Source organism: Solanum dulcamara, chromosome 8 (assembly GCF_947179165.1).
Source record: "Solanum dulcamara chromosome 8, daSolDulc1.2, whole genome shotgun sequence".
NCBI lineage: Eukaryota > Viridiplantae > Streptophyta > Magnoliopsida > Solanales > Solanaceae > Solanum > Solanum dulcamara.
In genome coordinates this window covers 48,478,133-48,493,751 of record NC_077244.1, presented here as the reverse complement: position 1 = coordinate 48,493,751, position 15,619 = coordinate 48,478,133, and positions in this window count along the sequence as shown.

Here is a 15,619-nt window from a genome sequence, read left to right as displayed (position 1 = left end):
ATGATTCGATGTCCTTGTAAAGGATGTATAAACACTGTGTTCAAGCTAAGAATTGATATAAGAGTAGACTTATTGAAGAAGGGATTGTGGGATTCTTATAAGGTGTGGGACTTGCATGGAGAAGTGTTGGTTAGAGTTGAAAATTCTAATGTCGCACTTAATGATGAAGTAGAAGTTGATGGCGCTGAAGAGGATGACACTACTCAAATGATCCACGATGCTTGTGGATATATGAATATGGATAATAATGCTACTTATTCGGAGGGAAATGAAGAGCCAAATATGCATGCTACAAAGTTCTACAAATTGTTAGAAGATGGTAAGACAAAACTTTATCCTGGTTGCACAAAAGTCTCAAAGTTGTCTTTCATTGTTAAATTACTTCACTTGAAGTCACTTAACCATTGGAGCAATAAATCGATGGATGAGTTATTAAGGTTCTTTAAAGAAGTTCTTCCCGAGGGATCATTTGTACCTAGTTCTTTCTATAAAGCAAAGAAAGTTCTTCGTGACCTAGGCTTGGGATATACCAAAATAGATGCATGTCAGAATGATTGTATTTTATATTGGATCGATTATGTCAATGCTCAATCATGTCCTAAGTGTGGCAAGCTTAGATGGAAGTCAGTAAAACCCAAAGGCAAGAAACTAGCTCATAAAGTGTTGCGATATTTTCAATCAAACCAAGGCTTCAAAGATTATACATGGCAAAAGAGACATCAAAGAAGATGAGGTGGCACAAGGAGGAGAATATTAATGACGGTGTCATGCATCATCCATCTGACTCAATAGAATGGAAATATTTCAATGAGCGTCATCCTACTTTTTTAGCTGAGTTAAGAAATGTGTGATTAGGTTTAGCAAGTGATGGGTTTCAACCTTTTGGAAATATGAGTTCCAATCATAGTATATGGCTTGTCGTTCTAGTTACATATAATTTGTCACCATAGGATTGCATGAAAGATCCATATTTCATGATGACACATCTTATTCCAGGACCTAAGTCTCCAGGGAATGATATTGATGTATATTTACAACCAATGATTGATGAGTTGAAAGAATTATGGGATGGGGTGGAGACTTATGATGCACACTCAAAATCTAATTTTCTTATGCGTGTGGCTCTGCTCTGGACGATTAATGACTTTCCAGCATATGGAAACCTTTCAGGATGGTCAACCAAAGGCAAGTTTGCATGCCTCTATTTCCATAAAGACACACAATCAATTTCCTTACGCAACAAATTGTGTTATATGGAGCATCGTTGCTTCCTTCCCATGAACCATCCATGGCGTAAAAATAGGATGTTATTTGATGGGAAAGTGGAAATGGGGATCGCACCTAGCCCTTTAACAGGTGATGAAGCACTTATGCAACTACATGAGTTGGGCAATGTAAGTGTTGGTAAAGTACAAAAGCAAAAGCGTAATGTTTCTAACAATGCTTATAATTGGAAGAAGAAAAGTACATTTTTTCAATTGCCTTATTGGAAGAGTCTTAAGTTAAGACATAACCGTGATGTGATGCACATACAAAGAAATGTATCCGACAATATTTTATCAATTGTGATGAGTATGGTTGGTAAGACAAAGGACACATTGAAAAGTAGATATGATTTGGTGGACCTTGGTATTAGGCAAGGGTTGCATCCAATTGAGGACGGGGATAATATTTTGTTGCCGGCAGCTTGCTATGCATTGTCCCCTCAAGAGAAGTTGAAGTTATGCAATTTCTTAGAAATTTTCAAGGTTCCAGATGCCTTTTCATCAAATATTTCAAGGTGTGTTAATGTACTTGAAAAAAAATACATGGATTGAAGTGTCATGATCATCATGTATTATTGCAAGATATTTTACCTGTAGCTATACGTGGTTTGTTACCTAAGGAAGTGTGTGAACTAATTATAGCCTTAGGTAAATTTTTCCAGAATCAATATGCTAAGTGCCTGAAAATTGAAGATATTGATATCCTAGAAGCTGAAATTCTATCATATTATGCAAACTTGAAATGGTTTTTCCTCCGGCATTTTTTGATATCATGATTCATTTGCCAATACACTTGGCAACAGAGGCAAAACTTGGTGGACCAGTTCAATACCGGGATATGTACCCTATTGAGAGGTAACATCTTATTCTATATATTGAAAACTAATATTTTTAAACTATCATATTCTATAACTCTATTGATGAGAAATCTATATGTAGGTATTTGCGAACACTTGAGGGAGATGTTCTTAACCCAGGTCGTCCAGAAGGTTCAATTGCTGAAGGTCATATGGCAAGGGAAAACCTTACGTTTTACTCACGATATTTAAAAAATATCTCAACCAAGTTCAATCAACAAACAAGAAATGATGATGGATTTGAATTACATGGTGGGATGTCTATATTAAAATTAAGTGGGCAAACAAAAGGGGCTTCAGTGCGAAAGAAACTACCTCGTTATGAGTTCAACCAAGCATGTATGTATGTTCTTCAAAATTGCGAAGAGGTTTCAAAATTCATGGAGTAAGTCTCTTATTAATTCAAATATAATTTCACATTAAGATAACTTAAGTAATCTTAACCAACACAAAATGTAGGGAATACATGAGAGAGATTGAAATACAAGGTTCAACGAGATCTCACGGGATGCATAATAATGAGTTTATTAATTGGTTTCATGCACGTGTAAGTTTTCACTAAAACAACACTTTACTATTAGTGTTGGCATGTTTATATGAATAAATCTTATTTGTTTTTATAGATATTTGTACTATCTGTACAAGGACGCGCAACAGATAAGCTCATAAGCTTAGCCGTCGGTCCAGAACCATTGGTGCATCGATATTCAATATTTATGGTGAATGGATTTAGGTTTTAAACAAAAGAACTTGTGAAAAAAACACAGAACAGTGGAGTACTTGTTAGGGGAGATGATGCAGACTCTAATAAGGAGTATTATGGTGTATTGGAGGACATTTATGAGTTATGTTATGTGGGAAACAGAAAAGTTTATCTATTCAAGTGTCATTGATGGGATGTGGCTCGCCTATGGGTTTAAAAGTGTGAATACTCATTGTGCTTTGAATACAAATGAGCCATTTGTGCTGGCATCTCAATCTGAGCAAGTTGTTTACTTGAATGACACGATTGATAAAGATTGGCTCGTTGTTGTAAAGACAAATCCCCGTGACCTTTTCAGTATGCCTGAAGTTGAAGAAGAATTAATAAATGAAGAAGTATATAAACAAGAGGAAGTGGAATGTAATATCTTGAGTATCAATGACCAAGAAATTGATATTGCGGTGTCTTTACATAGGGATGATATTGAACCACAAACTATTTTACGTACCAATGATGAAGAAAATCAGGATGATGATTTTATTAATGACAATAATATAGATGTATCTGAAAATGAAGAAAGAGAAGAAGAGTTAATTGATGATAATGATGGAGATGACAGTGATACATCCTTTTGAAGATTTCTTAACACAGACGACTCTATATCTGTCTACATCTTATTTTGATAAGTTTTCTGTATTTTATTTTGATTAGGTTGACATGAAATTAATTCATAACATTTGTATCTGCAACTTTATAAATATAATCAGCATTTTAAGTTTAATCAATGTGTTACATTTCCATCAATGAGGCTATAGTTGTTAGCAAAATATCGCACATTTTTTTAATTTATTGATCTAATACGTTGTTTTATGAATTAATGTTTTCTTTAGCTGGTAGACATATGTTTTATCATTTTTAATTTCTGAATCTTATGCTTCTCCTTTTTAATCATGTTGCAGGAAATGAAAGGAACTGGACGAGGTAAAAGTGGAAGAGGTGGTATAAGAACTGGACGTGGAAATTTTCAAGGACGAGAAAGTCTTGCTGGAACTGCATCTCAGCCATAAATACCACCAAGGCAAGGACCTCTACAGACAGAACAATCATCTAACCCAAGGCAAGGACCTCAGCAGATAAGCCAAATATCAAATGACCCTATCCAAAGAACATCTCCGGAGACACAATAATCCAGAACTCTAGAAGAAAGTTTACGCCCCTCCCCGGAGGTTGAAACTGGTGCAGGTTAGTCCACGTCCCTAGCTAGTGGTGCAGGATTGTCTATGCTTGGTCTTGGTTCTGGAAATTTAAATTTACAAGGATCTAATAGACTAATGGGTGGCGTTCTGCAGCAAAGTAAATTAACTTGAAATGCTGGCAGTTTCTCTTCTTCTAGTTCTGCTAGTTCCCTTCATCTACTAGTTTTCATACTTGACAGAGGCTTAACTAGTTTCGTTCTTTCTTGGGTGCAGATATAGACACTTATTTAATAATCTTCTTTTGATCTGTTTCTTAAAATATATAAGCTCAAACTTTTATGTAGATTTAAGTTGAAAAAAGAAGAGGATAGTTGGTTAACAAAAGATGTTTTGGTGATAAGATGCCATGAATCTGCAAGCTTTTAGTGGAGATGCTAAGATGCCATGATTGCATATAGTTCTCAAGATCACCATATTATTGCTTTGCAGTTTCTCGCATCAATAAAAAGAGAGGAAGAGGAAAATATAAATCTAAGAAGGTTGATATTAAAACCAAGTACGGAGGAAAAATCAATATAATTATTCGAGATGACATTGATAGAGCTGTGGGTTCTAGTGCTAGAGATATTGTTAGTTAAAGTGGCTTGATCGTGAGGAGCAACATCTCATTTCGAGATGAAAATTGGCAGAAGATTGTTTTAAAACATGGAGAAGCAATGTGGTATAAGGTTAAGGTAATAAATTACTTTCCATTTTGTATTGTCTTTAAATTACTTAATTTATAAAATTTAATATTATAATGTGTTCAGGACAAATTTGAATTTTGTGGTGGACTGCGAGAACATAAGTTACAAGGCTTTGTGATAAGCACTATGCAAAGACTTTTTAGGGCATGGAAGGCTCGATTGCATAATTCTTACCCTGCCTATGATACTAATGAAGAAAGATTGTCTCATCCTCCTGAGGATGTTGAGTTGGAGTACTTGAAATACCTAGTTAAGTATTTTGGCAGTGAGAAATTCAAGGTAACTTTATTATCACCAAAATATTGTTGCCCACTCTATAATCTTAGACATATGCTTACATGGACAACATGACATCTTTCAGTAGCTATCTAGACTAGCATAAATATTTTCTGATATCTTGACTTAGTACAGGTTGTTAGTGAGAGAAACAAAAAAAAATAGAGAAAAACATATAACTAAGCATTCTTGTGGGACACGATCATTTGCAGAAGTAGAGGAAACTACGGTGAAAACACATTTGTTCTTCTATAATTACATATACTTCTTGTTATTTATATGATTACTTGCTTATATATTTTTGTTGTTGTTGAACTATATTGTAGAGAAATCCTGAATCGGGAGAAAAAGACACCAGATAAAGTCTGGGAGATTCAGCATACATGTAAAAAAGACAACGGAGAACGTGTATGGTTGGATCCGCAATCCCAACAGATTCATGTAATTCCCTAAAGACATTACCTTATTATCTTTTTGATCTACTACAAGTTACTTTATTCTTTTTTTTGGAGACAACTTCTTCTCAAGATAGTCATTTTCACCTTGTCTACTTCAATATGCAATCTTTCTTCTTTGGATTTATGGCTGTGTTTGGGCAAAACATCAGCTGTAAAGTTGCTTTGTCTATGTAAATGAACACCCTTGAAGACATGGAAATGAGAACACCATTGAGGACTTAACTGCAGCTGCAGTTTCTGCCCCATATTTCTGCAGGTTCTGAAGGTGAAGATGAGGATGACTATTGTAAGGTGTTGCAGGTTGTTGGATGCTAAAGGTTCCAAGTATGGTTGTATTGTAGATGTGTACATGTTTGTGTAGTTGAGGTATTTATTGTTGGATGTTGCAGCTCTGCAGTAAACTTAGATGTTGATGTAGTAATCCACTCCATTGTACCATGCTAAATCAACCTGCAGGTTCTAGATGTATGCTGCAATTCGACAACAAAGTCATCAAGTGCTGCAACACTTTATTTACCTGCACAATGGAAGCAAACAAGAGAGGAATTCCAAGTGCTGTATCAAGTGTTGCAGGTCTGCAATGTACCTGCACAGCAGAAATAGAGAAGAAATACCTACTCTAGTCCTTATCTCTAATGATAAGTTATTTAGTCTAGGAAAGCTATAAACGAGGGACTCTCCCCTTTACAAAGGTCCTAACTATTAAATCTTCAAAGTCGATATAGCTATGAAATAGAGACATCCAAATTGAAGAAGAAGAAGTTAGAACACTAAAGTTGTAAGAAGAGTTCAAGGAGGTTGTTTGATCCTTTTTAGTTTTCTTCTTCTAAAACTTGCCATCCCTAGCTTGTCCAACTTGATGTAGCCCGTAGTTTCTTGTGGTAGTTGCTGAAAATTGTAGAAATATTGTGTATTTTCAAGCATATGACTGCATTTGGACAATGTATCTGCAGGGAAGTTTTCTTCTCGGAATACATGTTTGCATCGGAAGAAGTCCAAAAGCTGGACCAAAGAAAGTCAAAAGTTACTTTCAATATGTACGTTATGTTATGGTGAAATAATTAAATGTTATTTCAGGGTCAGCTTCAACAACTTGTTGCTGAACAAAAATCTGAAGAGATCGAGCATCCCATGACTAGGGATGAGATTTTATCATCAGTTCTCAGAGAGAGATCAGGCTATGTTCGGGGAAAAGGATATGGAAAGAAGCCTCCTAAAAAGACTCAACTACATCAGTCAGACATAGAGGCAAGTGTATCTTAGGCAATGGAAAGTATTCGTCAAGAGATGCAAGCTGATATGGATCGAAAGTTACAAGAAGAACGTGAACAAATGACTGCTGATTTAAAAAAGAATATGAAAGAAGATTTGCAGAAAAAATTGATAGAGGAGCGTGAACACATGAAAGGCGAGGTAGACAAGATGTTCCAAGAACAAATGGCTGCTATTATGACTAAAATACAACATGTACTTTCTCTTTCTCTTTTGGAATATAATAAATTGTTATCTTGGTGTAGAAAATAGTTATATTAAAAGTTGGACTAGTTATTAGGGAAATCCAACAACTGAAATGTTTTCTGGAAAGCTTTCCATGGCTTTAGAGATGCCGAATCCAACAAAGCTATGGCCTATGGCCAACAAGAAGTACTTTAGTTATCAACAGTAAGTGGAAGATTGTTGGAAGTTTTTTGTGTTATCTATTTACTGGAAACTAGTGAAGGCTTCTGATAAGCTATCAACAACCACATCATTATCTATAGGACACTTTTGGGAAAGCTTTTCTTGGTTTCTGCCGGTGAAACTCATTTAATAAGTCACTAAGGCATGATTTTTTGTTAAGGCTTCCAGATAAAGTGCTCAAGTCTTGTGTTAAGTCTTGTGTTATTGTTGGTTTTGGTTTTTAAACTTTTTAGTTTCTGTGTTTCCATTTTTGGAGTCAAAATCCTGCTTCTTTTAGTTTTTATTTATAAAATATTGTTGCTTTAGCTGCTACTTTATGTTGTGAAGTATAAGGAAAAGTTAAGATTTTAGGTTGGGATATGAAGAGTAACATCCCAAGAAACATGTTCTTGGCAAGGAAAAAAGTGGTAATTTTCCCTTTCTGTAGACTAAGTACTGTTTGATGTTAAATTAGGACTCAATAGAAGCTATATGAAAAGCTCCTATCTTTAACACCCTCAGTCCTCTTTTGACTACTTTTTTACTGATTATAGGAGAAAAGGAATACTATGAAAGACAGTTTGAGACATTGAAGTCATTTGAGGAAGTTGATATTGTTTTTCTATTTTCAGGGACAAGGTTCTTATACAATGGGGCCCAATCAAGAAGTAGTTTGAAGGCGTGCAATGGGAGTTTTTGCTTTTCGTACTTGTATATGCAAACACGAAATGCTTTTGTTCTAATTTTGTGAGATACAATGATAACTGAAGTACTAGCTAATATGTACGTACTCGTAAATGCTTTTGTTCTAATTTTGTGAAATACTATATATTAGATGTTTTTAATATCTATATAAATACTAATTTTAGAGAATTTGTTTTTAAAACACTAAATATTGGTCTATAGTAACGAGATGAATATTACCTTTTGCAATGACAAAAATGTTGCCACTTATATTTAGTGGATTTTTGCGGATGTTAATTAATGACGTGTAGCAGCGACATAAAAGTTGATGTTAATAGTTTATAGTTTTTTGCAGCGATAGGAGACGCTACTAATTAATATCAATATTTATCAGCAACATAAAAGTTGCCACAGTTAGCTTATATGTTTTTGTGGCAACTATGTCGCCACTATAGGTCATATTTTAAGAGCGACATAACAGTAGCCATAGTTAGCGTATAAGCTTTAGTGGCAACTATGGCGCCACTATAGGTCATATTTTAGGAGCGACATAACAGTTGCCACAGTTATCGTATAAGCTTTTGTGGCAACTATGTCGCCACTATAGGTCATATTTTAGGAGCGACTTTCCAAATATTTGTGTTGTAAATTATTATTTTTTGTGGCATATTTATTTATATATTGTGACGAATTATGTTGCCACAGATGGAGTTTTATTGTGGCGAGATTATTTAATCATCACAAATAACCTTTAGTTATGGAACTACTACGAATGGAGCAATTGTCGCTGCTATATACCTTTAGCGACGACTTTGGATCATTTTGTAGCGACGTTTGGCGCCACAATAAGTCTTATTTCTTGTAGTGCATATAGCTTGAGAATTCAAACATCATATTCGGTAGAATAACTCATTAAAACATCTGATAATTCAAATATGAAAGAATTATCCTTATTGCATAAAGAATCCATCATTCATATCATTTCATCATTCTTTCATTTTATAAGACTCCCTTTTGATCATAGATATTGCTTTCATAAACATTCATTTGAAGTCAAGGCTTTCAAGTCAAACTTTATTGAAAACATAGTAAAACTATGTGGGTTCAAATCACTTTAACTTGGAAACATGTATGCAAATAAATATAGATAAATACTTTGAAATCCATTAATTAAAAATCATGCCTTAAACAACCCACCATGAATTTCAAGAACCTTTAAATAGATAAATAGAGGAATTACTTGCAAACCATCAATTCATACATTTGAAATTATGTTGCATCAAAATAGATCAATAATCATTAATTTAACCATGATTCATACTATTAACTAAAAATAAGAATTACCATAAGAAAATATTACTTGAAATCAAGAGACTTAATTGGAAGAGTTTTTGGACTACATGGGTGGAAGAACCCATTGATAAACACCCACATAACTTAGAGTAATGTTTTAAAAAAATAAACATAATTTATAATATAATCAAAATAATTTAGGCATGAGAGTGGAAGGAATACTCTCATTGAAGCCTTACATACCTGGATTCTGAAGCGTTACTTAGAATCGAAGGACTTAATGAATATACTTGAATCCTAACCTTTTCTCCTTGCCAGAGTGTTTTGTGTACTATGCAGAGTATATCAATCACTAAAATAGTATTTTTACACTACTAAAAACTAAAACTATATTTTGGGAATGAGTAAAGAAGTGTATAGAGAGAAGAGTTGCTTGATAAAGCTTGATGAACAAAATGATGAATTAAGGTGGGTATTTATAAGTGTGAAAGAGGGACCTAACAATGATTAAAATAATTATAAAAAAAAATCTAAAAATTTAATGGAAGATTGTGATGTCATGAGTGATGTCAAATGGAGGACTATTGATGTCATGAATGATGTCAAATGTATCTAGATCTTTCCATGGTTGGTGAGATAAAATTTCTTTTAACGAAATACCCTTTTTCGGAGCTGCGTTTGGACAAGATAACTTCCTCATTAGGATTTGGTGTCTTGATATGAATTTTTCCTCTAGAAGTCTAATTTAATGTCGTTCAAGAATTAATTGATTTGGATAAATCTACAATGAAATATGAATTTTCTTATACAAACACTCCATTTCATCACAACACCCTGTCTTACAATAATTAATTTATTTGACCTACTTTATCTCCGAAACATAAAATATGGTCTTCACAAAAGTTGTAGGTAATGATGTTGGGGTTATTTAAAAATTTGAATCATATAATTTAGATAAGAGTACAAAAATTTATGCCCAAAATACAGAGTATGTATCATTTTCATCGAGAATTGGAACATCATATACAACGTTTTAGGGGATGTTACATTATCTCCCCCTTGGGAACATTCGTCCTTGAATGAGGAAAGACTTAGGTTAAGTAAAGAAGAGTGTAAACCAACAACCCATCATTAATGCAATAGTGTAATTTAAAACATCATTCGAAATATATTTCATAATTTTGCAAGCATATGACAAGAAAAGTTAAAATGCAAGGATTTCAATTATTTGAGCAAGGAAAACTTAATACCTTAGTTTTGGGTAGAGAGAAAAAGATTAGGGTATCACTTAATCATATCCGCTTCCGCTTCCCATGTTGCACTTTCTATTTGTTGATTCCTGCAAAGAACTTTAACAGATGCAACTTCTTTGTTCCTCAATCTCTTAACTTGCCGGTCCAAAATTTCAACAGAAACATCTTCATAGGTCACGTTTTCTTCAATATTCACTACTTCCACAGGTACAATGGAACTAGGATCACCCACACATTTTTTCAACATAGACACATGGAACACCGGATGAACCATGACCATTTCCAAGGGTAATTCCAACTCATATGCAACCTTGCCAACACGTCTCACGATTCTATAAGGCCCTATATACCTAGGGCTCAATTTCCCTTTCTTACCAAACCGAACTACACCCTTCATGGGTGAAACCTTCAGATACACCCAATCGTCCACATTAAACTCAAGACCCTTTTTTCTAGTGTCGGAATAGGACTTTTGACGACTTTGAGTCACCTTTAACCTTTCTCTAATGATCTTCACCTTCTATAAAGCATCAAGTACAAAATCGGGGCTGAACAAGGTCATCTCACCTACTTCAAACCAACCAACCGGTGATCTACATCTTCTCCCATATAAAGCCTCAAACGGCATCATCTCAATACTTGAGTGATAAATATTATTATAGGCAAACTCGATGAGCGGTATGTAATTATCCCAATTTCCTTTAAACTCCAACACACAATACCTTAACATATCCTCTAGTGTTTGAATCGTCCTTTCGGCTTGCCCATCCGTTTGATGATGGAATGCGGTGCTTAATTTTACCTTAGTACCGAGGCCCTTTTGAAATAATCTCCAAAAGTGAGAAGTGAATTAGGTACCACGATCTGAAATAATGAATAATGGAACACTATGCAACCTCACCAACTCTTATATATAAAACTTGACATAGTCTTCTACACTATAGGAAGTCTTAACCGGTAGGAAGTGAGCCGACTTAGTCATTCTATCAATAATTACCCAAATCGAATCATGACTTTTTTTAGGTATGAGGCAAACCCACTACAAAATCCATATTCACATCTTCCCACTTCCAAGTAGGGATTTCAATGTCTTGGGCTAGGCCACCCGGCCTTTGATGTTCGACCTTCACCTGTTGGACATTTGGACATCCGTACACGAACCTTGCTATGTCCTTCTTCATACCACCCTACCAATAAAACTCTTTTAAGTCTTGGTACATTTTCGTCGAACCTGGATGAATGGAGTATGTAGAATTATGAGCCTCTATCAAGATCAAACTCCTTATTCCATCAACATCCGGAATACATAGCCGACCTTGGTAGTATAGCACCCAATCTCCCCCTTGGGAAAATACCACTATCTTCTTTTCCTTTACCAACTTCTTTAACTCGATAAACATCGGGTCAAGATCTTGCTTTGATTTAACATCTCCCACAAAAGAGGATTTAAACCTATTTTGAACAGCCATACCACCATCATTAGTACCACATAACTTCACTCCTAATCTAGCCAACTGGTGAACATCTTGGACCAACTCCCTCTTCCCTTCATCCACATGGGCTACACTCCCCGTAGACACTCTACTAAGTGCATCGGCAACCACATTGGCTTTACCCGGATGATAGTGCACACTTATGTCATAGTCCTTAAGGAGTTCTAGCCACCTCATTTGCCTTAGATTAAGGTCCTTTTGGGTGAACACATATTGAAGACTTTTATGATCAGTATACACATCCACATGCACCCTATAGAGGTAGTGCCTCCAAATCTTCACAGCAAAAACAACGGCCGCCAATTCAAGGTCATTGGTAGGGTAGTTACATTCATGAACCTTTATTTGTCTAGAAGCATAGGCTATGACCTTGCTGTTTTACATTAGGACATAACCTAAACCAATATTTGAAGTATCACAATAAACTACAAACCCTTCTAATCTTTTTGGGAGAGTTAAAATAGAAGTAGAGGTAAGTCGATATTTCAAGGTCTGGAAATTCTTCTCACACTCATCCGTCCATATGAATTTATCTTTCTTTTGGGTCAATTTTGTCATAGGAGATGAGATAGAAGAAAAACCTTCGACGAACCTTCTACAGTACCGAGCTAGACCCAAGAAGCTCATAATGTCTAAAGGAGACAACGGTCTAGGACAATTCCTGACTGCCTCTGTTTTCTTAGGATTAACTTTGATCCCATCACCGGACACTACGTGACCAAGAAATGTCACCTCCTTCAACCAAAATTCACACTTACTAATTTTTCAAACAATTGCCTATCCCTCAACGTTTGAAGTACAACTCTCAAGTGATTCTTATGTTCTTCCTAACCCCGAGAGTAAATCAAAATATCATCAATGAAGACCACCATAAAAGTATCAAGCTAAGGTTTGAACCCCCTATTGATCAAATCCATGAATGCCGCCGGTGCATTCGTCAACCCAAAACTCATCACCACAAACTCAAAATGACCATACCATATTTAGAAAGCCATTTTGGGAATGTCACACTCCCTCACCCGTAGTTGGTAATAGCCAGACCGAAGGTCGATTTTAGAGAAGAGACTTGCCCCTTGCAATTGATCAAATATCATCAATGAAGACCACCATAAAAGTATCAAGCTAAGGTTTGAACACCCTATTGATCAAATCCATGAATGCCGCCGGTGCATTCGTCAACCCAAAACTCATCACCACAAACTCAAAATGACCATACCATATTCAGAAAGCCATTTTGGGAATGTCACACTCCCTCACCCGTAGTTGGTAATAGCCAGACCGAAGGTCGATTTTAGAGAAGAGACTTGCCCTTTGCAATTGATCAAATAAGTCATCTATTCTAGGGAGTAGGTATTTATTCTTAATGGTCATCTTATTTAGTTGTCGGTAGTTTATGCACATTCGAAGTGACCCATCCTTCTTTCTCACAAATAACATGGGAGCACCCTATGGTGAAATACTTAATCTTATGAACCCCTTTTCTAACATGTCCTTTAATTATTTCTTCAACTCTTTCAATTCTACTGAGGCCATTCAGTAAGGAGGAATAGAGATAGGTTGGGTATCGAGGAGAAGATCGATACCAAAATCAACTTCCCTTTTGGGAGGGACACTAGGAAGGTCATCGGGAAAGACATTGGGGAACTCATTGACTATGGGAACTGACTCAAGAGGAGGAATTTCAGAGTTGACATCCCTAACCCTCATAATATGGTAAATACAACCCTTAGAAATCATTTTTTGGGCCTTAAGATAAAAAATAAACTTACCCTTCACCACCAAATCAATACCCTCCCATTCAATAACAGACTCATTTGGAAATTAGACCTTGACTCGATGAGTCCTACAATCTATAGAATCATAAGATGCATATAACCAATCTATCCCAAGAATGACATCCAAGTCTACCATGTCAAGCTCAATGAGATCATACAGAATAACTTTATGTAAGATAGACATGGGATAACCCCTATAGTCCTTTCTAGCAATAACTGATTCACCCATAGGGGTAGACATAAAATAGGGTTATAATAACATTTCGGGTGACACATCAAACCTATTAGCAAGAATTAGAGTGCCAAATGATAAATTTGCACTCGGATCTAATAGTGCATATATATCAAAAGCAAAGACATTTAACATACCGGTGATGACACTGGGTGCGTCCTCAACCTCTCATCTCCCATGCAAGGCGTAAAAGCGGTTGGTGTATTGGGCACCTCCTTGGGCTTGTTGACTATGAGAAAATTGTACTTGAGGCCTACCGCCACCATCTCTATAATCCTTACCATGGTGTCCCAGCTTGCCACACTTAAAGCATGCATTGGAGTCGGCTAAGCATTTCCCTTTGTGAGTCCTTCCACATTTCTTGCAAATGGGGAAAGTTTGAGTAGCAACATTCTCTCTTGAAACCATTGGTTTACCACCCTTGTCTTTATTGAACCTTGGAGGAGGAGTATTGGTGAAACTTTATCCCACAAACAATTGCCCACCTTGGACTTTTCCATGGTTACCATAACTGGACCTTTGAGGGTTAAACTCTCTACCATCTACTCTAGGCTTTTTGAACCCCCTTGATCTCTCTCTCAGCTTCTCTTCTTCAATTTGTTTTGCATAAATCATTAGCCGAGAGATGTCCATCTCCTTGATCAACATGTCCATTTTGCACTCCTTGGAAACTAAGCTTGAGACACTAGAAATAAACTTGTTCATCCTAGTTTTTGGGTCAGAGACCATGAAGGGAGCATACTTTGACAACTTAGTGAATTTGAGAGCATACTCCCTCACGCTCATACTCCCTTGATGTAGTTTGATGAACTCTTGGATTTTGGCCTCTCTTAGCTCCAATGGGAAGAAGCAGTCTAGGAAGGCACCTTTCAACTCTTCCCATCCTATTGGCCCCATTTCCTCATCCTTCTCAGTAACCCATTATTTGCACTACACTCGAGCCACTCCTTTGAGTTGATAGGTCACTATCTCGGCTTTCTCATTCTATGGCACACCCATGATAGCCATAATCTGGTACACCTCATCAATGAACTCTATAGGGTCCTCATCAAATTTAAAACCATCGAACTCAGGCAGATTCATCGTTTGGAAATCCTGAATCCTAAAGGCCAAATTTGGAAGTTGGGGATGAGGAACACCGTGATGCCCTTTGTTAGCTATGAGTTGAGTCAACAACATAATGATATTGCAAAACTCGGTATGGGTTACCCCTTCCTCATGATGTAGGGCATTAGGAACCGTAGGAGCTTGGTCCTTATCGTCAACTCTTGCTCTTAGAGCTACTCTTCCATGAGTCATTATCTAGAGAACACAAAATGGGTCATTAGTTAAAGGAAAGCTTAGGACTCTCCAAGGTATGACATGAATTTGAAAGAAGTGAAAACTTTCCTAAATGACTCATAGTCTCCTATTCATAATTATGGCATGCTTCACAACTATAAACAACACCCTATTCGACGTGATATGTTGGACTCTAAGGACCATTCAAAACCTGGGGCTCTGATACCAAGTTGGTCAGGACCCTAGTCTAGGGCCTAGACGTGACATGGCGAATGAGGAACCCGAAAGTACCTTAAACAATCCTCTTAGCAATCTTTTAGCCTTTCATAGGTAATGATGATAAATGAACAAGTGGAAATCATAATAGTAAATATTCAACTTACATATGTCCAACAATACCTCTAACTTTCCGATTTAATGGAGATAAGACAAGTCCCTAGCTCACCCT